This window comes from Canis lupus, chromosome 11 (assembly GCF_048164855.1).
Source record: "Canis lupus baileyi chromosome 11, mCanLup2.hap1, whole genome shotgun sequence".
In the NCBI taxonomy this organism is placed as follows: Eukaryota; Metazoa; Chordata; class Mammalia; order Carnivora; family Canidae; genus Canis; species Canis lupus.
The window spans coordinates 52,875,436-52,902,223 of record NC_132848.1 but is presented as its reverse complement, the minus strand read 5'-3'; the positions used below and the strand labels follow the sequence as shown (position 1 = coordinate 52,902,223).

The 26,788-nt window shown below is 38.6% G+C and overlaps 2 long non-coding RNA genes across 4 annotated transcripts in view; one reads left to right on the top strand and one right to left on the bottom strand.

The window, feature by feature from the left end:
- Positions 1–26,788, top strand: part of LOC140600207 (uncharacterized) — a 263,881-nt gene that overhangs the window by 51,243 nt on the left and 185,850 nt on the right. The gene's annotated exons all lie outside the window — the stretch shown is intronic.
- Positions 690–23,207, bottom strand: LOC140600206 (uncharacterized). Its single transcript, XR_012003421.1, has 3 exons — positions 23,102–23,207; positions 21,753–21,820; positions 690–1,121 (listed from the first exon to the last, which is right to left on the bottom strand). It is a non-coding gene; the product is annotated as an uncharacterized lncRNA (long non-coding RNA).

Here is a 26,788-nt window from a genome sequence, read left to right as displayed (position 1 = left end):
GTATTAAAGTTAGATGTGTGTATTAAATCAGCTATTTGAACTCAGGGGTCAGGAAATCAGAAATGTATTTTTTTAACTCTCCAGCTTCTACAGGACAGGAAAGGCCTCAATAAGGAGTTTGGAGTAGATGCTAAAAGCAACTCACCAAAGCCACTCACCAATAGTCCACCCCTTTGACCACACAACGTTTACACATACTTTTCTATTCCTACTTTAATTTCTAAACAATAATAGCAAGACAAACATGGTTTCACTGAACAAAATGGAAACATCCTTTGTGCAAAGAAAAACTTGCTAGTGAATTGTCTGCATATGAACACTAAATGGTATAGGTAAAGATTAGAAATAGTCTTGCTTCAATTCATGTCAGGTTTTCAGGATGAATGGATTCGTGTTAGTTCATTTTCCAATAACTAAGTTATGAAATGCTCCTGTTCTTCGAAATATTTAATATTAGAATTTCAGAGAAGTGATTCTGGTTGTGCATCTGTCTGAAGGGAAGATTATAAAGTCTCCTTCCTTGAGATTCCCCCTCTTCTCTCTGTGTAATGTTCATTAGCCAGTTCAGGAACAATCTCTCCTGGATGTCCTGTAACCTAAGAACTAAATTATCTCTAATTATGTGTTTGTTAGGAAAATATGGGTGCCAGCTGTAGTCTTACTCTATGCATCGAGTCATGAGGCCGCAATGGGTATTTATTTATTTATTTATTTATTTATTTATTTATTTATTTTAAAGATTTTATTTATTTATTCATGAGATACACACACACACAGAGGCAGAGACACAGGCAGAGGGAGAAGCAGGCTCCATGCAGGGAGCCTGATGTGGGACTTGATCCCGGGACTCCAAGATCACGCCCTGGGGCCAAAGGCACGGGCTAAACCACTGAGCCACCGAGGGATCCCTTCACAGTGGGTATTTATAATTTCCTTCCTTTGTACCAGCAGTTCAGCTGTTTGGAGTTCATTTTGTCTGTTAATTCAGTTAGTGGTAGGGCTAGACATTTCAGACTGCCAACAAAAAATTTTTAAATGGGTCCTCCCTTATCCTTTGTTATTTTCAAAATGCAAATCTCCAGCGTCTGGCTTTGCAGGAATAGTGTTAATATTATTGATTCCTGTGAAGAGAAAAAAACAAACAGGTCATGTGTTGTATTTTATTGTGTAGATGAGAGCCCTGGGTGAAAATCACAGCTTGACAGCCTGAGCATCTTTAAAAAGTTAGGCAAAATGGATTCAGTTGCCAATGGAAGGAAGATGGACATGTCTTGGACTAAAGACTAGATAATGGTAAGGTTGCTGCTATTTGTCATCCAAATTGTGAAGCTTGACCTTGTGTTCAGGGAAATCACCAGCTTCAATCCAGAGATGGTCAGCAGGGATAATGACAAGCAGAATTAAGGTGGTCCTCAAAAAGCACTTTGGAAAGGGTAATAAAATTTGTTTTGGCGTCTTTCTACCTCTCTCATCAGCCTCAGCCTTCCCTGCTCTCCCTGGCCTGTATTGAATTTGTAACCAATCTCTGCTAAAACATTAACTGTTTATAACGCGTCTTCTGTTAAAAGATTGCTATAACCCCTTCAAGACATATTTGCATTTCAACAGAGTATTCCTCAAAATGGAAAACATTTCAGAATTAAAAAGAACTTTACAGATAGAATAGTAGATGATGGGATTAATCTATACCACACCCATTTGATTTTTTTTTTCCCCAGAGAGAACCCAGGAGATGGGAGTGGGGTGGGGGTGGGAGGGGAAGAAAGAAAGAGAATATTTATTTATTTGTTTGTTTGTTTATTCATGAGAGAGAGAGAAAGGCAGAGACACAGGCAGAGGGAGAAGCAGGCTCCATGCATGGAGCCCGATGTGGGACTCGATCCCGGGACTCGATCCTGGGACTCCAGGATCACGCCCTGGGCCAAAGGCAGGCGCTAAACCGCTGAGCCACCCAGGGATCCCCAAGAATCTTTAAAAAAAAAAAAAAGAGTGATTGATTGATTTGGAGGGAGGGTAGGAAGAGGGGCAGAGGAAGAGGGAGAGAGAAACTAAGCAGATTCTGTGCTCCGTTTAGAGCCTGGAGCGGGGCTCAATTTCATGGTCCCGAGATATCAACCTGAGCTGAAACCAAGAGTCAGCCGCCCAACCAACTGTGCCACCAAGTTGCCCAGAGGGAGAGAATCTTAAGCAGGCCCCATGCCAGGCATGAAGCTCGATGTGGGGCTCAATCTCACAACCTTGAGATTATGACCTGAGCTGAAATCAAGAGTCGGAGGCTTAATCAGCTGAGCCACCCAGATGCCCCATACCAACTTGATTTTGACGAGTAGTTTCCACTAGCTTATACAACCATTCCACTGAATTGATCTGTACTATAGATTATAATTAGTGATGGGGAAAGATTATATGCACATCTCCTGACATCTGGCCCACATTCAGACTCTGTTGTCATTGAGCTGAAAGGTGGCTTTATTAATTTATAGTTCTATTATTATCAAGCCCAGAATATGAGGGTAGTAGTTAACTTGGATGTTTAAAACATAGTGCTCTAGTATGTCAGTGGTGGACAGTTGGAATAAAGGCAGGCAAGGCAAGGGGGCCCCTGCCCTAAGAGGAAACCATCCTTAAAAGGATTTTACACCACCCTGGAAGAAGTTCTCTACCCTTTCCCACATGATAGATGACAAAAACCTGATTGGATGACAGGTGCAAGGAGGGTTAATCAGATTCAAACAGCCCTCCAACAAGGTCATAAAAACTCCTAGACTTAAAACCTCCAGTAAAAACCCTCTCAGGTCTCCTCCCTCTGCAGGAGCTTTGGACTATCACTTTGCTATCGCTCAATAAACCTTGCTTTGCTGTACACCACTCTGCATTTGAAATGGCATGGCCAGGAGCTATGGGTGCTTAGGGGAGAAGAAATCCTGTAACATCAACACAGGTTATATATCTCAGACCATCCAACCATTCTCCAAATTCATATCTGGTCACTAGGAAAATTGGCTCAGGAACGAATGGTAGTGTTCCCTGGTTCCTTTTACCTAGCAATTTAAAAACACTTTTTGGTGCTGTTTTCACATTGGGAGACTCTTCAGCAAGGTTGAGTTGAGAAACCAGTGTATTTTAGGTGTTATCAGGAGAGCAGGAAAAAAAAAAAAAAAAAAAAGGAGAGCAGGAATTCCTGTCCCCTTCAGGCTCCTTCTATCTGGACCAAGATTCAAACTGACATGAGATAGATTAACAGGAGAAAATAAAATTTAGCAGTGTACCTACAGGGAATCCACAGAGGTGGATATTCTAAAGACAGGCATGCAAAGTGAGGTATGCATGTCATCCTGAACTGAGGAGGAGTAGGGATCTATGACTCAGAGGAAAGGAATGCAATTAACAGGAGGATGAAAAAGAGTAAATGTTTGGTAAACAAATGTTTGCTGGGCCATCCAGAAACAATAGGACTTAGAGAGAACTTGGATCAAATAGGCCTTGCTAGATTCCTCCCTGTATACCACACCTACTTCATATCATAATGTAGTTACTTATGGTGATAACTTTCTTCCTGGAGCAAGTCCTCTATCTAAATTCTTTTTAGGCAGTTGATGGGGAGATAAAGAGCTTTTACTAAAATCTGCTAAGTTTTTATTGCTTTTTAACTCAAAGTAGTCTTCAGGCCAAAGTGGCCCACCTTGGGGAGCTTGCCATTGGCCCCAACAGTGCAAAGTGGACTGCATTAACATTGTGAATTTTCCAGGGAAAAATAGGCAAATATTGAGTAATGTCCTAGACTCCAGGGCCCTGAAAAAGGAATGGTAAAGTATTGGATTACTTTAGATTTGCTTGGGAAGGAGATGGGCAAAACCTTTGGTGCTCCTTGGGAAAACTAAAATACACACAGACGTTGGTCAAATCAAAGGATACCTCACAGACAGAGCAGGGACTGGGCTCAGGTCCCCTCAATCCTGACCCTAACATCCAGCATTACTGGGCTGCCTCCATAAAGAAAAAAGAAAAAGCTCAAACTCTCTGCCTTTTAAGTAGCATACCTTGTAGGAATGCGAAGGAGGATGCTTACTGAAAAGAAGATGCTTACTACACAGACTGGTGAAGACTGGACCAAACCAGTCTGTGCCAAGATGGACCCCAGGGCTTACCTTTCCAGGTTCCCCCCTCATTATAAAATTAAAAATTACACCCAAGGGTGGAGATTTAACATGTTAATTAGACATGTGACACATGAAGAAGCATGAACTTTAAGTATGCAGGTGCTAATAAATTCCTGCCTTTCCAGGCTTAGACTTGCCCTTTTCCACCTAAGTTTCTTTTAAAAACTCTCTCCCACCTCTAGACCTCTACTTGGGGAGTCAGCCTGAGGATGCTTTCCTTTGTGCTGTCTTCCTTGTGCTGAGTATTAGCCCTGATAAAGTCTTGCCCAGAATGCCCACTGGGCCTCTTGTCAATTGCTATTGATTGGAGAGCCCAAGGACCCAGTTGAGTAACACCTCAGCCCTTAGATCAGTATCTACTAATTTGGAATTTGTGATTTTTTTACTTTTCCTTTGTGCTATCCATGATAATAATTATTAAACAATTGAAAGGAGAAGTTTTCAGAAGGAAATAATGAAACTGTTTTAGAGAATGAACTTTCTTCATAGAAACAATTGATATGCTAATTGAAACGAATGCCACTTACCTGTTTAACAGTCCTCCAAGGTCCTTCCCTTGAAATGTTTTATTAGCCTTAAATATTGTTATTCTAAGTGCCCAGAATTAATTATGTCACACTGCTATGGCTGTGTTTATTTTTATTTTATTTTTTTAAAGATTTTATTTATGTATTTATTCATGAGAGACACCGAGAGAGGCAGAGACACAGGAAGAAGAAGAAGCAGGCTCCTTGCAGGAAGCCCGATGTGGGAATCTATCCCGGGTCTCCAGGATCACACCCTGAGCCAAAGGCAAACGCTCAACCAATGAGCCACCCAGGCATCCCTAGGGCTGTGTTTATAATTCATACCTGCCCACTGTCCCCCCCCCACAACCAGTTCAAAAAGCGAGATTATACTAAGAGCTAAGGAATGGACCATGTGCTACAGAGCCCATACTGCAGAAAACCTTGATCCTTTCCCAGGAAGAAAGGGGCTGGTGGCAAGCACTAAAAAGCTATCAGTAGGAAGGAAGCAAATGACTTGGGTAAAGTATTTAGATAGTCTGTCAAATAACAAACCAGAGGAAATTGTGGGGTGGGTCAGGAAAAAGGTTAGTTGAAAGACCTTCAAAGTAGATGTAAACAGCCTAATAGGAATGAGTATGCTTGTGGGTTTGGGTTGCAGGAGCTAGATGTCCATTGAATGTGATAAAATGGACAGTTTAAGAATTTTAAAGACCAGGGAAATCCATGCTTTTAAAAGCATTTGGTCATTTTATAATCTTTAAACCTTGCAGAGAAGGTTGTACCTAGAGAAACAGAACACAGGAATGTGGAGCAAGTTTACTCTGAAACTGACCATTAGAATGGAGGCATATTAACATGAGCCTCGTGCAACATGGGATGGGAACGCTGCTTTACTGATGGAGATCCTGTCTATTATCTTGATTTAAAAAAGTATTGACTTGCAATTTTTTAAAAAAGTATTTGCTTTGTTCAACTTGAAAGTATACCTTTCAAAGTATAACCTTTAAATAGAGGTTTCATTAAAAGAGGTAAAGTCAAAAAAAAAAAAAAAAAGAGGTAAAGTCTAGAGTCTGAGGGCCCAGGACCACTTCAGGGGGATCAGGGAGCCTTCCTTGGCTGGGCAGGCAGACGCTCAGGCTGAGGAATTTTAAAAATTAGGGATTACGTTTACAGGATTACGTTATTTAAAATATAAATAGCTCAATATACGAAAATAAAGTTTCAAAATTTAAAAAAAGAGGTAAAGTCAAAACAAAAACCATTGTAATTGCTGTATCTAGGTGCATGCTTTGCTCGAAGCAAATGTGCAAGTTGGTATTTGGTATCAGGCCCTGTGCCAAAGAGGTGAGGCAGAGGAGAGACTGAGGGAAACCAGGACACTTGATTGTTAAAATGTTTACTCAAGAAATAAATTTAATAAATAAATCAGGGGAAAGAGAGACAGAAAAGGGTTCCTTCTGTTTTTCCTCACTGTCCAGGTCCAGGAGTCACCACTCATTTCTGTTATGGAAACAGTTATTGGTAATACTAGAAATTAACTAAGTTATGTTCATGACATTTAAAACATATTTAAAATGTCTGATTTTCCATTTGGGATGCTTTCTTTTGGCCCTGACATTTTATTAATACCAATCTGTTTGCTTGTTCATAAATGTCTCTCCCTTACTGTACTGGAAAATCCTGAGGGGATAAATTTGTATCCTCACAACCCTCAAGATGCTTTGCTTCCCCCTACCCCCCAATTTTTTTGTAAATCAGCCACAGATATCTCTGAACAGTGCTCTGATTTTGCCAGTCCTGGAGGCATTGTTTTAGCATTAGAAATTGCTGGAAAGTAGCCAATGTCCCAATGAACAAAAATAAGTCAGCATCTGAAATGACCACTTAGACATTATTCTTGATACTCTTGAACTTTTGAACCATTTGCAAGGAATGATAATGAAAATGCAAAGGGAACCAAGTTTTCAGGGGAGTGTGCCACAGTGAAGATGGAAAGAAGGCCTTCTTTGTTTATTGCCCCATCACCCTTGCTTATGACATCTGCTAACAGTTGCCAGAAACCTGGAAATCAGCAACCCCATGCTTTTGGAAAGCAGTCTATTAACACCACTGTCTCTAGAACATCAAGGAAATAATTGCATTTCAAAAACAACCCAGGAATAAATACAATCATGTACTCTTTCACTGCTTGAATCATTTTCAACTTGGAAATAGAGATAATGAATGCTCATAGAGGAATTACACCCAGTGTTCTGAAATGGTGTAAATCAGATGAGGCACAAATCTGAAGGGTTTGAATGGGTTTCAGAACCTCCAGCCAATGATCCTGGAGGAAGCCAGGGCCATATGGAAGCCCAAAGACAATTTTATCAGGTAAATAGAATTGGTAGAGGAGTTAATTATAGCAGTAAATATTGCTCAAAGCACTGACTCATAGGAACCAAGCTGGATGGTACTTCATGTCTCTCACCCATCCAGCAAACATGGCTGTGTGACTCTTTCATTAAGAATGATAATAATTTGATTTCCTCCTTCTGTAGCTAGAGTGACTATTGAAACTGCAATATTTGGAGGAGAACTGATAAAGTAAACAAGCCTTTTCAATATTTCCTTTTTAATTTCCCTTGGCTGCAAAGCTCCTTGCTCCCAAATACCATCACCTAATTATTTTAGTAAGAGCCTCACAGTTACTTCAAGTTTGATCCCTTCAGCCTTGCTGTTCCTTTGATGCCTTATGAGTCATCTGAGAGCACTATTCTCATGTCACTCCCCCAACAAGAAACTATAGAACCACTGCCTGTTGCAGTGGTTTTCAAAGTATGGTCCCTGAGCCAGCAGTATCTATATCACCTGGACCTCCCTAGAAATGCAAATTCGTTGTCTTCATCTTAGACTTACTGAATGAGGAATTCTGAAGATGAAAAAGGTGGGCCCCAGCATTCTGTGGTGTAATAAGCCCTTTAAGTAATTCTGATTCGCACTAAGGGTTGAGAACCAGTGGCCTGTTGGATCAAGTGGAATCTTATTTTCTATCTGTTCCAGTCATCTATTCTGGCTTATTAATTCAGTTCTCCTTCTATTTAGTAAGCACCTATTCTGCATTAGAGATTTACATTTGCTCTCTGCCTAACTTGAAGCCTAACTTCTAAAACTTAGTGTTACACAGCAGAGGGGTTCAGAACAGATCTCCCCAAAATGTGCCACTTTGGCAAGTGGACTGTTGTGGGTTGTTTTTTTTTTTAATTTTTATTTATTTATTCATGAGAGATACAGAGAGAGGCAAAGACATAGCAGAGGGAGAAGCAGGCTCCTCACAGGGATCCCAATGTGGGACTCGATCCCTGAACTAGGATCTTGCTCTGAGCCAAAGGCAGACACTCAACCACTGAGCCACCTAGGTATCCCTTGGTAGGTGGACTGTTTTGAACTGAAGGCAATCAAGACACTGCAGGCTCAAGAGAAATTTTGCTCCTCTCTTAATTACCTGAAAGAACCTAAATTGGGTGTCTTTTCCAGAATCAGAGCTATTACCAGAAATAAATTTTATCTGATTGACCCATTTGTATGGCAGGACAAATATCTAATTACCAAACATCTGCTATTTTTTTATTGCCTGTGTGTGAATAGCCCTCCTACCCTTTGAAGCCCCAGGCCCCTATCCTGTTCCTTAGGTCATCATGGCATATATACCTCATTTTGCCATTGTTTTTGAACCTCTCTTGCATGTGTCGTTTCCATATATGTGAAATTAAGTTAGTTTTTCTGTTGATCTTCCTCATGTCAATTTAATCCTTAGACCAGCCAGAAGAATCTTTGAAGGCTAGAAGAAAAAGTTTCCTCCCAAGAAGTCTGTTTTTATTTGCAGTATCAAGGAATAAGGTGTTTCATGTATATGAAAGAAAATCCCATATGACCAAGACATATTCTTTTATATGCCAAAATGTTAAAAACTGATAAATATTTTTACATGAAATACTCCTGTATGAATTAACTTTTGCTGGGTAATAAATTATCCCCTCCTCTAGAGGCTTAAAACAACAAACATTTATGATCTTATAGATTCCTGTAAATCAGGAATCTGGGTGGAGCTTAGCTGAATGCCTTGATCTCAAAGTCTCTCATAAGGTTTCATTTAAGGTGTCAGTAGGGCTGTTGACTTCCATGTTCACTCACAGGTTATTGGCAGGACTCAGTTCCTTGTTGGTCTGAGGGTCTCAGTTCCTTACTGGATGTTGGCCAGAGGCCTCCCTCAGTTCCTTACTCCTTGCTACAAGTAGCTCACAACATGACAACAAGCTTCTCTCAGAACAAACAAGGGAGAACAAGAGTGAGCAAGCAAGAAGCCACAGTTCTTCTGTAACCTAATTTTGGATATGATATCCCATCATCTTTGCTGTATTCCATTAATTAGAAGCAAGACACTAGGTCCATCTGGCTCATTCTTAAAGTACCTGGATTCTTCCCTAAGTGTCTATACCAAATCCTGCGCTTCTAAGTTTTTTTACTAGAAAATATGATTTTGAATTCTCTGCCATCAATTCCTTATTTTTTAAAACTCCCAAAGGGACTATATTGTAGCAGGTCTGTGGACTAGCATTTGAGAAACACCAATCTAGAGCTATGGTTCTTTAAACTTTAGTGTCTATAAGAATTACCTAGGAATCTGTTAAAAATGCATATTCCCAGCCTTCCACCCAAGAAAATCTGGTTCAGAAGGACTGGGTGGTGAACTGATGGCTTCTTGAGCACCACTTCACATCTTCACATTTTCCTCCAGCCACTGCCATGGAGACCAGCTCTGTGACTTCCAGTTTCATGCAGGTGTGACATTTATGGCACCGCACACTAGGCCTGGGTATCTGTACCTCTCACTTTCTATCCCAGAGTTTCTCTAAATGCCAGGGTGAGGGATACCCAGAGGAACCACTCATCATTTACCCACACCATTTTACTTGATGTACCCTCATATATTCATCATAGCTGATTTTTCATTTGGACAATGAATTTTTTTTTGAATTTTTATAAACATTTTAGCAGATTTTATACACATACTTAGATTGCTAAAATTCAGATGGTAAGGGACACTCACAATTGTGGAACCCTCTGATAATCCCAGGGACTTCTGCATACTTGTATCCCCTTAGATTTTGTTTTCTTGCTCTTCTCCTCAAACATGATCCCTTAGCTATTATTTTAATCATTGGTTTTATTTTATTTTTTTTTTTATTTTTTTTTTTAAGGTTTTATTTATTCATTCATGAGAGATACACAGAGAGAGGAAGAGACACAGGCAGAGAGAGAAGCAGGCTCCATGCAGGGAACCGACATGGGACTCAATCCCGGGTCTCCAGGATCACACCCTGGGTTGAAGGTGGCGCTAAACCGCTGAGCCACCCGGGCTGCCCTAATCATTGGTTTTATTTGTTTATAAGTCTTCCTAAACCTGGTGTGGAAGGAAGGAAATAGAAAATCACTTCAGATACATGGAGTGCTTGCATATTTATTCAAACCAAGCCCTGGAGTTGATATTACAGGTGGACTTAACTAGAGCAAATAATAAAAGTAGAACCTAATCAAACACATTCCTGAGAGGTAGAGTTTGGAGAAGGGAATTGGAGATCATTGTATGCCAAAGAGTTTTTGCTATCTAAGAATATTTGTGTGAAAATTTTCTTTTAGTAATGATTTTCCCTGGTAAATGTTTGTTTCACAGATATTCAGAATCATATTTCTGAATGAAGGTTGGTATATCCCTCTGATAGAGACACCTCGTTCTTTAACCAATATTTCTCTGAACTCTGCTCTTTTATTAACATAATCCTAATTTCATATAGGGTAGCCATGTGCTCCACTGAAAAATTTAGGGGTGGTCCAGTTTCTGCTAATAAGTGAGATTTGCTAGCTGAAGCTTTTGGGAAAACTTTAAAAGGAGGCAAAGTAAGTTGGCAGTTACATTTTATCCTTTGACCTGAAACATTGTATGGTGTTGCAGGAGCGGTTTCCATCTGCCAACTTGTAACTGTGAAACAGCCAGCATGAGGAAGAAAGTCTATGATGGGGGTGCCTGGGTGGCTCAGTTGGTTAAGTGTCTGCCTTTGGCTAGGGGCATGGTCCCTGCATTGAGCCTGCATTGGGCTTTCTGCTCAGTGGAGTCTGCTTCTTCTTCTGCCCCTTCCTTTTGCCCCTCCCCTTGCTCATGCTCTCTCATTTTCTCTCAAATAAATAAAATCTTGAAAAAGAAAAAAAAAAAAAAAAGAAGAAAGAAAGAAAGCCTATGGTGAAGATGGCTGAGAGTGGCCTGGCCTGAAAGCACTATGGTGCCATACTAGCTTTGGAGCAGCTGGATTTGGACTTCCTGATTCATGAGAAAAGTAAACTACTATTTGGTTGTTCTGTTACATGGAGCCAAAACTATTTCCTAATATAATCCCCTAAATCCTTTTGAGATTTTCTGAAGATTCTCTTTCAGATTTCCTACAGTGAAAGTACTTCTTTCTATTTTTAAAGAGTATAAATTTATCTTCAAATATATCTTAAATTATTTCAGTAAGAAAATAATTTATTATAAAAATGACTTCATATTTTATAATTTTCAAGCAGAATCAAACCTTAGAGATCACCTAGTTACTGAATATTCTATCACTACCTGAAAAAAGTGTATTGTTTGTAAGCTTATTTGCTTGTTTATTACATGTCTGCCTTATTGAATAGAGCACCACAAGGAAAAGGACATTGTTGTGTTCTTCACTGTATCATCGTCACATGAAACAATGCCTGCCACACAATATGTATATGATAAATGTTTAATCAGTGAATAAATGTAGTTATTTAAATTCATGTAATGAGGAAATGGAATCTCAGAGAGAACATTGTTTTTCCAGTACCACAAATCTATTCAACCATTTGTGACCTATAAAAATAGTTATTTCATATGGTTCAATCTAAAAAGGGCAGAATGGAGATAAGAACTGAGGTCTTCTAATTGTAGACCCAGGGCTCTTTTCTTTGCAATATACTGATTACTGGTTATGATGCAGGTTGCAAAATTATTCTTTATTCAAAAAATAGCTTGCCATGTATTATTACTTATACTCTTCTATATTTAAAATAGTCTAATAAAAGCATCATTATACTCAACGTGCCAGGAAAACAGAGGAAAGGAAACTAAAATTACTTGAGAAAGAGTTAAGTACTTAATATGTGTCATTACACTTAATTCTCACAGAAGTCCCATTTCACAGATGATAAAACTGAGTGTCAGTTAAGCTAAGTTGGTTTGCCTGGAGTTTCCCAGTTACTAGATGTTGAAGTGGATCTGAGGCTGGGCCTGTGCCCTTCCTACCAGACCAAATGCTGTTTTACTGATTATAATCTATAAAGCCCTTGATAAATGTAAAGTATTAAATTACCTCCATCTTCCATTTAATTGACCTCATCAACCTCAGAGACATAGTGATATTTCTATCTAATAAAGAACATTTCTATTATTACCTTTAAAATGGATCCACATTTTTAATTGCAGACAGATGCTTTTAGTTAGACAATTCTCAATTAGAACATGAAACACTATAAGGCAGGACATTTGACATTTTTTCCTCTTATTCTTGTTCATGCATCTAATCTACAATTTCTTGACCACATAAAATTTGTACAGTCTATATACTTGGGTTAGTTATCTAGCGGTTTAGAAAAAAAGAGAAGTGTGAATTCAGAAAAACAGCTGCTCCTAAATGGAATGATATCAGACAGTCTCAAAATAAGCTTGGCCCAAGATTGCTTATTCTCCTATGAATTGGTTGGTACTTCTTGAAACTTCCTCACTTTGCAATGATTATATTAAATCACCTCTCTATTTCTGTAAGATTAGGCTATCAGTGGTTTTAAATCTATTTGTAGAAATCATGCCTCTTCTTCAAATGGAATCTTATGTGGAACATTAATATGTAAATCAGGTAAGAAAAAAAAAACTGGTGAGGACTGAAATGAGAGCCTAGAGGCACAGGAGCTGGGCGCCAGTTTGGGCCTGGAGAGGAGGCTGCTGATGCCCTCTGCAGACTCCTCACATCAGACCATCTCTAAGGTCCCTTGCAAGTTGAAAATTCTATGAACCAATGGCTCCATTGGGTATGTGTTGGTTATCTTATTGCCATGAAAACCAGTTGTATTCAACAAGGGGAAAATAACAGTAACTGTCTTTCTCTGGGAACATCTGGTCTGGAAATTAGAACATTTTAGTTCTAATCCCAACTCTGCCACTATTTAGGTCTGTTACCTTGGATGCAATGAAATGCAGGAAAAAATTAAATGAGGATAAAACATTCCCTATCTACTTTATTTTTAAATATATTTTCTTGGGTTGAGAATTCCCTTTGACAAAAATAAAATTAGAACGATTGTAAAGTATTATCTTCAAGAAGATGTATGACAAAAGGTGTGGTTGACTTTTCAAAGTCACAAACAGAGACTACCCCTGTTAGTAATTTTAATAAAATTAAAAGCTTTAAATAGAAGCTTTTCTATTTTCTGTTTCTATTTTCTACTTTCTGTCTGGGTATAGGGGCAGGTATTCATTTTCATTTTTGCATAGTTATAAAATTTTTTCCAGGAGAAAGTGGGAAAATTCCTTTGTTAAAAAAAAAAAACCCATTTGGAGCTATTAAAAATAAAACTATTATGAGAAAAAAAACCCTAGTTTTTACGGGGTTGATATGTTTTATCAAACTAATACATGATGCTTATTAAAATATATAAACAAAGAATAAATTCCACCATTTGAACCTATCACAAATGACATTTGTTGAAGATTTTTTTTTTTTAAGATGTTATTTATTTATTCAGGAGAGACACACAGAGAGAGGTAGAGACATAAGTAGAGGGAGAAACAGGATCCCTGCAGTGAGCCTGATGTGTGGCTTGATCCCAGGATACTGGGATCATGACTCGAGCCAAAGGCAGACACTCAACCACTGAGCCACCCAGGTGCCCCTGTTGAAGGTCTTTCAAGACATTCAATATGCAACTAAGATATAGACAAGAAAATAGTAGGTAGGTAGATAAATAAATATTAGGTTGAATGACAAGGAGATCAGCAAACAAAAATGGGAATCATACTCTACATGCTAGTTTAAAACAAAAAATAGTAACTTTATACTTTCATTTAGTGAAGGTAAAGGAAATTGAAGTGAAACTGCACAAATTGCTGAACTTTAGATAAATGTTTCTTCACTATGAAAGTTATTAGTTCCTAATTTTTTAAGATTTATTTTATTTATTTGAGAGAGAGAGAGATATCATGGACTGGGGGAGAGGAGAGGAGGGAAAGAGAGAAACTTAAGCAGACACATCCCAATTGAGCATGGAGCTCGATGCACGGGTTGATCTCAGGACCCTGAAATCATGACCTGAACTAAAATCAAGAGTCAGACACTTCAACTAATCCACCCAGGCACAACCCCCCAACCCCGAGTTCTTTTAAAAAAATTATGAAAATCACTAAGAGGTCAAAATCATTATGTAAAAGATTTTTTTAAAAATTCAACTTTAGGGCAGCCTGGGTGGCTCAGTGGTTTAGCGCTGTCTTCAGCCTAGGGTGTGATCCTGGAGACCCAGGATCGAGTCCCATGTCAGGCTCCTTGCATGGAGCCTGCTTTCTCCCTCTGCCTATATTTGTCCCCCTCCCCTTTGTGTCTCATGAATAAATAAATAAAATCTTAAAATAAAATATTCAACTTTAGATTATATCTATAGATCCCGTGTGATGCAAGAGGAGAAAATCAGCACATTTTCTTTAATTTTATTATAATTATTAACAGAGGTAGTTACTGTTTGTGACTTTGAAAAGTCAACAACCACACCTTTTGTCATACATCTTCTTGAAGACAATACTTTACAATCATTCTAATTTTATTTTTGTTAAAGGGAATTTTCAACCCCACAAGAAAATGTCTTCAAAAATAAAGTAGGTAGGGAATGTTTTAACTTCATTTCATTTCACTTCAATCTTCTACCATACTTTTGTTTTTTGTGTTATCATTTGCTTTCTATCTGGTAGCCATTATTCCCATAGTTATTTCTTTATTTCTTTAAGATTTTATTTATTTATTCATGAGAGACACACACACAGATAGAGGCAGAGACACAGGCAGAGGGAGAAGCAGGCTCCATGCAGGGAGCCTGATGTGGGACTTAATCCCGGGACTCCAGGATCATGCCCTGGGCCAAAGGCAGGTGCTAAACTGCTGAGCCACCCAGGGATCCCCTCCCATAGTTATTTAATCTTATTTTTGTATTTAAGTGAATTAAATTTTCATCATTAATTCTTTTACAGTGTCTTCCATATTCCCTATTTGTATATTATTTTGATTTAACTTTTGTTTGCTGAGTTTCATCATTTAATTTTCTTCCCAAAGTTGAGAAGTCCTGTTTCTTAACTTTATATCTGAAGACAGCTGCCTGGCATAATCATTTAGTGTTAAGTTTGGCTTAATATAAAGAATCTTTCTCCCCCAACATACATACACATGAGAGATTTTAACATGGAAGTTTATTACTTTTTCACATAATAGAAGTCCAGAGCAGGCATGATGTCTACATGAATTCATCAGGGACCCACACTCTTTCCAGCTCACTGTTGTACCATTTCTTAAAGAATGGTCCTGCCCTCATGGTCCAAAAAGGCTGCTTCCGTGTCAGCCATCATATCCATATTTCAGACAGCAAAGTGAAGGAATGAATCAAGAAGAATAGAGCTGGGCAGCCCCAGTGGTGCAGGGGTTTAGTGCCGCCTACAGCCCAGGGTGTCATCCTGGAGACCCTGGATAGAGTCTCACGTCAGGCTCCCTGCATGGAGCCTGTTCTTCCCCTGCCTGTGTCTCTGCCTCATTCTCTCTCTCTCTCTCTCATGAATAAATAAATAAAATCTTAAAAAAAAAAAAAAAAAAAAAAGGATAGAGCCCTACCCTCAAAGAGACTTCATTGAAGTGACACACAACATTTCTGTTTATATTTCATTAGAAAAACATCAGTTACATGGCCATGGGATATATAGCCATTTAGGTGATTGTAATTGTCTGGCTCAAAATCAGGGTTCTTTGTGTTAAGAAGGAAGAAAATAAATGTGGAGAAATAACCAGCAGCTTTTACCTGCTGCACCTGGATGTGTAGTTTGGGGTCACACTTTCATTTTCTCATAACTGTGTAGTCAGTCATACACTGTATTCAAGCATTTGAATATCACTGCAGAGATTTCTGAAGTCGACCTAATTCTTTCTTCCTTTTAAGTTGCCTGCCTTTTCTCTTCGGATTCTCATATAATTAGTTCTATATACTTGAACATTAGTCTCTACAGGTATATATATCTTGGGTTCATCTTACTATAACATTTTTCTCCAAATATTGATGTATCTTTTTGATCTGCAGATTAAATATTTATTGAGGAAACATGTCTTCCATTATATCTTTAAATATCATTTCATGACAAATACCCACCATTTGCTTCAACGTGGATGGAACTGGAGGGTATTATGCTGAGTGAAGTAAGTCAGTCGGAGAAGGACAAACATTATATGTTCTCATTCATTTGGGGAATATAAATAATAGTGAAAGGGAATATAAGGGAAGGGAGAAGAAATGTGTGGGAAATATCAGAAAGGGAGACAGAACGTAAAGACTGCTAACTCTGGGAAACGAACTAGGGGTGGTGGAAGGGGAGGAGGGCGGGGGGTGGGAGTGAATGGGTGACGGGCACTGGGGGTTATTCTGTATGTTAGTAAATTGAACACCAATAAAAAATTTAAAAAAATAAATAAATAAATATCATTTCAATCACATCCAAGAGTTGAATCTTCTTTGTATACCTTCTCTGTATCATTTTTATATTTGTGTTCTTTTATTCTCTCTATCCTGTTCCTCATGTTTTGACATGCCTTAATCATACTTTATCCCTACTTTTCATTGTTTCTAATGTAGCATTCACTTCAGAGATGTTTTTATTTTCTCTTTACTTTGTCTACCAATCTGCTTTATCTTCTAATGTATCTTTTTCAACCATAGTAGTGTTCTTTGAGATCTATATTTAGTTATGCTTAATACATTTTGTTCTTATGATAATTTATGTGTTTATTTGATCAGTTACTTTCTATGGGTTTTTTAAGAGATTTATTTATTTGAGAGAGAGTGAGAATGAGTGGGGGAGGGAGGGCAGAAGGTGAGGGAGAGAAGCTTAATGTGGGGTTCTGTCTCACAAACCTGAGATCATGACCTGAGCAGAAATCAAGAATCAGATGCTTAACCACCTGAGCCACCCAGGTGCCCCTGAGTAGTTATTTTTAAATAACATAATAAACCCCTGAAAATCCAACATGAAAACTAGTTCCTTGACAATAATCTATATCTGTTTTCCTCACTGCATCTCAATGCCTTCTGCATCCAAAGTAAGCATCTTGTATCCTATTTTTATCATTCCTTTAATTTCTATTTATATTCTGTTACTGTATCAATACATATTACTTAAAACCATCAACAAAACAAAAGGCTACCTATTGAATGGAAGGAAATGTTTGCAAATGATATCACCGATAAAGGGATAATATACAAAATATATAAAGAATTCACACAGCTCAATATTAAAAAAAAACAACAACAAATAATCCTATTAAAAAGGGGGCAGTGGGGGATCCCTGGGTGGGTCAGAGGTTTGGCGCTTGCCTTTAACCCAGGGTGTGATCCTGGAGACCCAGGATTGAGTCCCACGTCGGGCTCCCTGCATGGAGCCTGCTTCTCCCTCTGCCTGTGTCTCTGCCTCTCTCTCTCTGTGTCTCTCATGAATAAATAAATAAATAATTTTTAAAAATAAAAAAGTGGGCAGTGAAACTGAGTAGACATTTCACCAAAAAGACATCCAGATGGCCAACAGACACATGAAAAGATGCTCAACATCACTCGTCATCAGGAAACTGCAAATCCAAACCACAGTGAGATATCTCACACCTGTCAAAATGGCCAGGAAGAAAAAGATAAGAAATAACAAGTGTCAGTGAAGATATGGAGGAAAAAGGAACCCTGTGCACTGTTGGTGGGAATGCAAACAGATAAACAGTATGGAAAAATAAAAAATAGAAACTACCATTCAATCCAGCAATTCCACTTATGGGTAATTCCACTTCTGGGTATTCATATAAAGGGAACAAAAACACTAATTTGAAAAGACATATGAACCTGTATGTTCAATGTAGCATTATTTACAATAGTCAACATGTAGAAGCAACCTAAGTGTTTATCCATAGATGAGTGGATAAAGATGTGGTGTATACACACACACACACACAATGGAATATTACTTAGCCATAAGTAAAAATGAAATCTTGCCATTTGCAACAACCTTGCCATTTGCAAGGTCCTCAGGATGGACCTAGAGAATATTAGGCTAAGTGAAATAAGTTGGACAGAGAAGGACAAATACTGTACGATTTCATTTATATGTGGTATCTAAAAAAACAAAACAGAAACAGACTCTTAGATACAGAGAACAATCTGGTGGTTGCCAGAGGGGGAAGAATGGACGAAATAGGAAGAGGATATTAAAAGGTGCGAATTTCCAGTCCTAAAATAAGTAAGACAAGTGGATGCAATGCACAGCATAGGGAATATAGTTAATAATATTGTAACAACTTTGTATGGTGACAGATGGTAGCTAGATTTATTGTGGTGATCACTTTGTAATATATATAAATGTTGAATCACTGTGTTGTACACCTGAAACAATAATATTTTCTGTTGACTAGATTTTTTTTTCTTTTTTTTTTTATGATAGTCAGAGAGAGAGGCAGAGACACAGGCAGAGGGAGAAGCAGGCTCCATGCACCGGGAGCCCAACGTGGGATTTGACCCAGGGTCTCCCAGATCGCGCCCTGGGCCAAAGGCAGGCGCCAAACCGCTGTGCCACCCAGGGATCCCTGTTGACTAGATTTCAATTGAAAAACAAAAACAAGGCAGCCCCGGTGGCTCAGTGGTTTAGCGCCACCTTCGGTCCAGGGCATGATCCTGGAAACCCGGGGTCGAGTCCCATGTTGGGCTCCCTGCATGGAGCCTGCTTCTCCCTCTGCCTGTGTCTCTGCCTCTCTCTGTGTCCCTCATGAATAAATAAATAAAAATCTTTAAAACAAAAACAAGACCAGCACACATACCAAATATGTGTTCTTTAAAAGGATTATATATGTGATTATATGTATGATTACACATGTAATTACATTTATTCTTTATGTTGATTGTTTTTTACTTTATTTTATTTTAAGATTTTATTTATTTATTCATGAGAGACACAGAGAGAGAGAGGCAGGCTCCATGCAGAGAGCCCAATGTGGGACTCGATCCCAGGACTCCAGGATCATGCCCTGGGCCAAAGGCAGATGCTCAACCACTGAGCCACCCAGGCATCCCTGTTTTTTACTTTATTAATGATATTATGCTGAATGTAAGAGATTAACTTTTAAATTTATATTATATTGCTATTTTTTATCTATATTATAGTGTGTTCATCTGTTTTGGCTACCATATAATATTCCACGGCATGACTATATTACAATTTATCTGCTTTCCTGTTTATGGACATTTTAATTATTTCTAGGTTATTGTTTTATGAACAATATTCCTTTTTTAAAAGATTTTATTTATATATTCATGACAGAGAGGCAGAGACACAGGCAAAGAGAGAAGCAGGCTCCACACAGGGAGCCCGATGTGGGACTTGATCCTGGGTCCCCAGGATCATATTCCGGGCCGAAGCCGGCACCAAACCACTGGGCCATCGGGGCTGCCTTGTGAACAATATTCCAATAAACATTCTTCCACATGTATTTTGTTATATGGGTCCATGAGTTTCTTGAGATTAATGTGTAGGAGTGAAATTGAGTTATAGAGTATGTACAAAATAGAATTCATTATGTTACCCTCTAAAGCAGACTCCTCTCTACCTCCCTATTTCTGTTTAGTAACATCCCAATCACCAGCAATTTTGACTCCCCAGGCCTCCTTTGTTCTCTGTATCTAGTTAGTTGCCACACCTAGAAAACTCTTGTCTGCTCATGATATTTCCCATCTCTCCTATTCAGATCTCTTTACTTCTCCCCTTTACTCCCTATTCCTAAACGTCATGGTCAGTCAATTCCAATCATATCACTTCCCTATTCACCATCCTTCAGTGTGTCCCTATTGTCTATATAATTAAGTGGACCCATAATTCAGCAAAGTCCTCCACAATAAGACTACAGTCTGCCTTTTCAGATTTAATGTTGCTCTCTTTTGGTAACAGAGAATGTTAGAGTTGCAAGGGACCTTAGAGATGATCTGGTCCAACCCACTTACCTATAGATGAGGAAACAGAGGCCCAGAGAGGAAAAAGGATTTTTATTAAGGTCACATACGTGCTCCAATTGAACAATCTTATGGCTATTGTAGGCACTCCAGGAAGAAGACAAAGAGAGCCTTGTGATCGTCTATCTTGAGTTAAGAACAATGGAGTGGAATAGTTGTAGATAGGGAGAAAGCATGATTATACCATGTCAAGAAAAATATTGAGGCTCTTGGGCTGGTAGAATAGAACCAGAAGGAATAGACCCTTGTGTTACTATGTTGACCACAACAATTGTCGCACTATGTTAAAATACAATTATTGTTTGAGACTGAAAAGGTGAAGCTGTGCTCTTGAAGGTAGTCCATCAATAGTGTCTCCACTCTATTCCCAAGTAAGGACAGCAAAAATTTTTAGGCATAAGTACTTGGGTTCTTGCTTCCTATTCCTCAAATGTCTAAAGCTGAAGAGTGACATTTCACAGCCCACTTACTCACTCATTGATTATATGTCCTATATCCTCTCTTTGCCGAGGGTAATAATAGTACCTACCTCATAAAGTTAATGTGAGGACTGAATGAGATAATCTAGGGAAAGCAGTTAGCAAATGGAAAGCACTCAGCAAATACTATTTATTATTTCACAAGCAAGACTGACAGATGTGGGTAGGAGGCTGTTTGCGAGAGAAAAAGAGAGAATGAGATTTCAAGTTCAATCCTACTACTCAAACCTCCTATCCAGGGTCCCCCCATCTCCTCTTTGTGATTTCCTTTCTGAAACATATGCTTGTCAGGCCCAATTCCTACTGATGCCTTGTGGAATAGAACAGGTCTTGAGCACTTTGGGATTGAGCTAATGTTAGAATGATTCAAAATTTAGAATGAATATAAATAAATATACATAAAATCTATGTCTTTTAAATAAATATCTATATGTATCTATGTCTTTTAATTTTTTGTTTTTGTTTTTGTTTTCCTTTTGGCCTCCCTTAGTAATTAATGAAGCCTGTGCATTTCATGCTAGGGTGACCCAAGAGAAGATCCTTTTTGTTTATTCACCTTGAGTCAGAGTGCTTAAAAGGCAGCAGCAGAGCATGCTAATGGAAGAGAACTCCCTTTACTTTGAAGATAAAGGTGAAAGTCATGGAGAGAGCCATCCTACTACTCCTTGGAGCTTTGCTGTCTCTCTTGGAGAGCATCCTTCCAGTGCAAAAACCTAGATAGAATTCCAGACACGTTCTAACCAGAAAGAAAAGGTTGGCCTTTGGAACTGGAATGATTCATGATAAAAAGCAAGTAGGGAAGGTTACAGAGAAAGATGAAAGCAAGGGTTGTCATCTTTTAACTGTCAATCAGTTAAAATTAGTAAATATTTATTGTGAGTCCACTGTGTGCTAATCTAATGGTAGATATGATCCTTGCCCTCAAAGTCAAACATCCAGTGTGAAAAGGTAAATATGCACATGAGTGGAATGGAAAAACAAGTTAAAAAAACAAGGCTTGTTGTAAAACAACATGCCAAATGAAGGGAACAGAGAGTGAATATAAGTATAATGAGAGAGAGCTCCCTGAGCTAAGGGCACTTCCATTATGAAGAAGGAAGGATTTTAGCTAGTTATTTTTTAAAAATGTAAACATTGGGTAGTAGAAAGGAAGAAGAAAGGGCCAGAGTGGACATGAGGTATCAGGAGTATGTAAGGTATTTAAAAGGGGTAGTGAGAAGATCTTTCTGACTTACATCATGAGTTCCTTTAGGTGACTTGCCTGGATGGAGGACTTTGCCAGGGTGAGGAGCTCGACTTCATCCTGCACAACATGAGATACTCTTTAAAGTGTTTAAGAAAGGAAAAAAAAAAAAAAAAGTGTTTAAGATGGGGCGTCTGGGTGGCTTATTCAGTTAAGCATCTGCCTTTGGCTCAGGTCGTGATCCCAGGGTTCTGGGACCGAGCTGAGACCCATGTCAGGCTCCCTGCTCAGTGGGGAACCTGCTTCTCGCTCTCCTGCTGCTGCTCCCCCTGTTTGTACACACACTCTCTCTCTGCCAAATAAATTTTTAAAAATCTTAAAAAAAAAAAAAACAAATAATAAAATCTCTGAGGCAGAGAAATAATGAGTAACTTTTGAGGATAACTAGACAGTAGGAAGACGGGTTAAGACACTTCTGTAGAAAAGCCTCAACATTTCACCGGTGCAGAGAGAAGTCTCTCTTTGGGAGACTTTTAAATGTGTCAAGTGTTTAGGAAATTCAGATTTTTTTTTTATGCTAACTACTGACTTATGTCAAGGAGAAAGGAGAGAAAAGAGCAGGCAAAATTTTATCTAATGCAGAAGACTTATTTTGCTAGCATTTGCTTACATTGCTGACATTTTGGGGCCAACTGTGGCTGAGGCCAATTTCCTGGAGAAAAAGGTACACAGTTCTCAGTCTACAGATTGAATGTGGGAAAATAGACAACCTTCAATATTGGAAACAACTAACGTCCTCAAAGGACTTCGTGATATTTCTTCCTCTTTTAAAATAAGTTTCATTTAAAAACAAAAAATCCCACTTGGCTAAAATCTCTCTTTATACTAATATGACCAGGACATTTCATATATAGAGAACTGGTTCCGTCTTTTTAGTAGCAGTTTCTGTAGGCCAACTTGTGTCAGGATTTTTTCTTTTTTTTTTTTTAAATTAAGCACTTCATAGACCGTAGGCTCAGCTGATCAGGACACAGGCTGTTCACTCTCAGGGATCATAGTGTTTCCAAAATTGCTAACAGTGAGGGCGTATGCTAAGAATGCTGTTACACCAAACAGACCTAAAGGGCCAAGTATCTGCTCTTGGTCATGAGAGTCAGGTGACAGATGGATGTAGAACAAGTTCCTGGAAATAGGGGTGCTGAATTGAAAGCAAGATGGCTCCATTGAGCAGGATTTGGGATCGAAGTGGAGGTCACTGAAAAGAGAAGCACAGAGAGCAGTACTCAGGTCTATTAGGACCTTGGTCCAGTGGTCTTTCCACCAAGTTTCATATACACCTATTATGATGTTTAGAGCCTTCTGTCACTCTTGCCCCCTCCATGGCCACCTGTGATTGCTTACCTGAGTAAGAAGCTTTGAGCTCACTCCCATACCAAACCCGCCTTGGCAAAGAGTGGTGTGGGGCAGATGTTGCTTCAGGAACAGACCTAAGTCACTGGACTCTGATTGTTTGATGTGGCATATCCTTGATTTGTTCTAACCTCTGCCTGCTGTTATCCATTAACCTACTTGTTCTCCTATTTTTCTGACATCTGATAGCTAAAGTCCTATTCTTATACCAGCTCAAAACTAGCCAAACCTTTGCTCCTTTGGTGTCCATCATCCTGAATTAACCTGCATTAATATGATTATTTACTTTTCATGTGGTTGCAGGTGGTTGTGTTAACAGACCAAGTACTTCCAGACAGAGCTCCCATCTAACTTGTTATATCAATTTCAACCAGCAACCAAGTTATGAGGCCTCATGGGACTTGATTCTCTTTGGGATAATAGTGCAGGCCTGGAGAGTTGAGATGTGGGAATCAGATCAGACCAGCAGAGGGAAAGTGTCAGTGGAGAACAGATGCAGCTACAGATACTAAGAGCAAGTTCAGCCTAGAAAGTGTGTCCTGAGAGATGGGAAGTACTTCACGATTGGTGGGAACAGGAGGCATTCAGAAACTTAGATCGGTGGGCAGGCAGCTCAGGGAAGTCTGGAGCTGGTTAGCAGAGGCCCAGAGTTCAGGGGTGTGTGTTGGTGATGGCAGTCATTGCTTTGAAAGGGAGGGCAGAGCTTTGGTTCTGGAAGAACACGTGGTCTGAACTTGTTCTCTACTGTTTCCCAACCAGAGGATCAGTTATTGGCTCCCTTTCAAAAGCTTCAGTTCTGTCACTTTAGGGGACATCTTCCTTCTCTCAGCCTATTCATCTATCATCTCTGCCCTCTGCTACAACTTTTTTCCCGTTTACTCCTTGAACTGACCATTGAATTTTTCTCTTGTCCCAGATGTCTAAATCAAGAGTAAGGAAGTGGGGGGGGGGGGGCACGAGGATAGCTCAGTTGGTTAAGTATCTGCCTTGGGCTGAGGTCACAGTCTTAGGGTTCTAGGACAGAGCCCCATGTTGGGTTCTACTCAATGGGGAGCCTGCTTCTCCCTCTCTCTCTCCCCCTGTGCTCTCTCTCAAATAAATACATAAAATCTTAGGGGAAAAAAAGAGTAAGGAATGAATTGTTGCCAGAACTGTTCATGTTTAGATCATTCCTGGTTCCAGATACCCTGACCCAGTTCAGTAGTCCAGGCCCCTTACACACCAGGAGGAAGAGGTTGGACAGAATGGATCTAAGTAGTTTACTGAGACAGAGGTGAGGTAATAGGGGTGGGGAAGCTAGTTATTAAAGCTGAGGTACTGGGTCAGCTAGATTTGAGAAACAGGGCAAAATTCTACCTGTTGGAACTGGGGCCACAAATCTCAAAGTACTTCTCAGATTTTTCCTCCATAAGATTAGTGCTTATCAAACTTCAGTAAACTTCAGAACCACTGCGTGCACAGATTCTGCCTTAGTAGATCTGGGGAAGGGATTACAGTCTAGGGATCTGCAAGTTTTCTTGTATATCTTTCAAAGAAATATCTGCTTTAATGCATATTAAGCAAAAACAGCATACATATTTTCTTCCCCTTTTCATTCACATGATAGCATACCATGCACAGTGTTTTGAACCTTGGGTTTTTTTGTGTGTGTGTGTGTGTGTGTGTGTGTTTTCTTTTTCACTTAACAATGTTTCTTTGAGAGTGTACCATACTAGTATATAAAGTTTTCTCATTCTTTTAATGACTACCTAGTTTCCCATGGTGGGAGCGTATCATAATTCATTTAACAATACTCTGCTAATGAACATGCAGGTTGTTTCTGATCCCTTTCAGCTGTAAACAGCATAGCAACAAGTACCATGTACACATGTCATTTCCCACATAAGTGATTATATCTGGATAAATTCTTAGAAGTGGAATTATTGGGCCAAATGGTAAGTGATTTTGTGATTTGGATAGATATTGCCAAATTACCCTTCACAGAAGTTCTATCAATTTATACTCCTACGAGCATGAATACCATTTGTTCATAAACTCTAGCCAACAAACTGTACTATCAAACTTTTTAACTTTGCCAATAGGATAGGTCAAAATAGTATCTCATTGCTGTTTAAATTTATAATTCTTTTACCATGAGAGGAGGATGAGCATATCTGAACATGTTTGAGAGTCATTTGTATTTGTGTGTGTGTGTGTGTAAAGCCTGTTTGTTTCCTTTGACCATTTTTCTGCTGGATCTTTTGATCTTTATTTTACTGGTTTGTAGGGTCTCTTTATCTATAAGAGAAATTAAGCTTCTGGTTGGGATATGAATTGCAGATATTTTCCCCAGCTTGTGTTTTATCTTTTGGCTTCCCTTTTGATGGCTTCTGCAGTATAGCTTTTAATAAAAATGTAACTGTTATTGAATTCATAAATATTTTATGTTGGGGGCCCAAAGTGATTTCTGGGTTTTATGTTATACTTAGAAAGGCCTTCCGCATTCTGAGATTATGAGAAATTATCCCATAGATTCTCATAGTACCTTTATGGATTTTAAAAAACATATTTAAATCTTTAATCCAGATAGAATTTATTCTAGAAATAAGATGTAGAATTTAGTTGCAAATTTTTTTCAGATGGCTATGCAGTTTCCCCCAGTGCCCTTTATTGAATAATCTATTCCTTACTTTTATCATTGCCCAGATTTAAATTGCTCCTTTTATCCTATTCTAGATTCTGTATGGATTTGGGTTTAACTCCAAACTTTTTTTTTCTGTGACATGACTATATCTGTCTCTTTGTGTACCAATACCACACTGTTTTAATTGTACTAGCTTTATAAGGTAATTCTAATGCAGGTGGTCCTTGGAGTACACTTTGAGAAACATTGTCCTAAGGGCTGGTACAGAGCTAGCTCTCTGTAGAATAGGATTATAAATTGACTTCAACAATGAAGAGAAGAAGGCTACTAAAGTGCATTTGGAAAAGGTGGAGACTTCATAATTCCACCTGTATCCATCTGTTTCACAAATTTGAGTGACTCCTACATATTGATAGCAGCAAGATATATATATATTATATATATGTATTATATATACACATACTATATATATACACACATATTATATATATAATATATATGTATATATACACATACATACAGATAATGGGTCATATCCTTCTTTGTCAATGATATTGACTCTTATACAGATCAGAATCTATAGTTGAGGATTTGACTATGGCAGTGACTATGATATGTTACTGGTATGCCTAACCAATTTTGACAATTTTAGAGAGAATGCAGAGGGGAGAAGACAGATTGATCCTTTTGAAAATTTTCCTATTATTAAAAATGTAATTTCATTTTGACTTTTTAATAGGAATTTTGTCAGTTGTTAGTTTTGTCTATTTGCATGGCTCTTGAATTAATATAAGAGTACCTTTATGTGATAAGTATTATTTATTCAGTCTACATGCATGGATTTATTTTTATAGACTATTGCAAGGGGCTCATAGATCAGAAAGTATACTTCTACATAAGGATTGTGCACATACATAATCAATTTTTTTTCATTCAACATGTGTGACTTGAGCTCCCATTATGTTGCCAAGAACTTTGATAAGTGCTAGGTATGCAGTAAGTAGCCAAACCAGAACAAAAAAGAGGAAAAAAAAAGATGACTGCATATGAAAGAA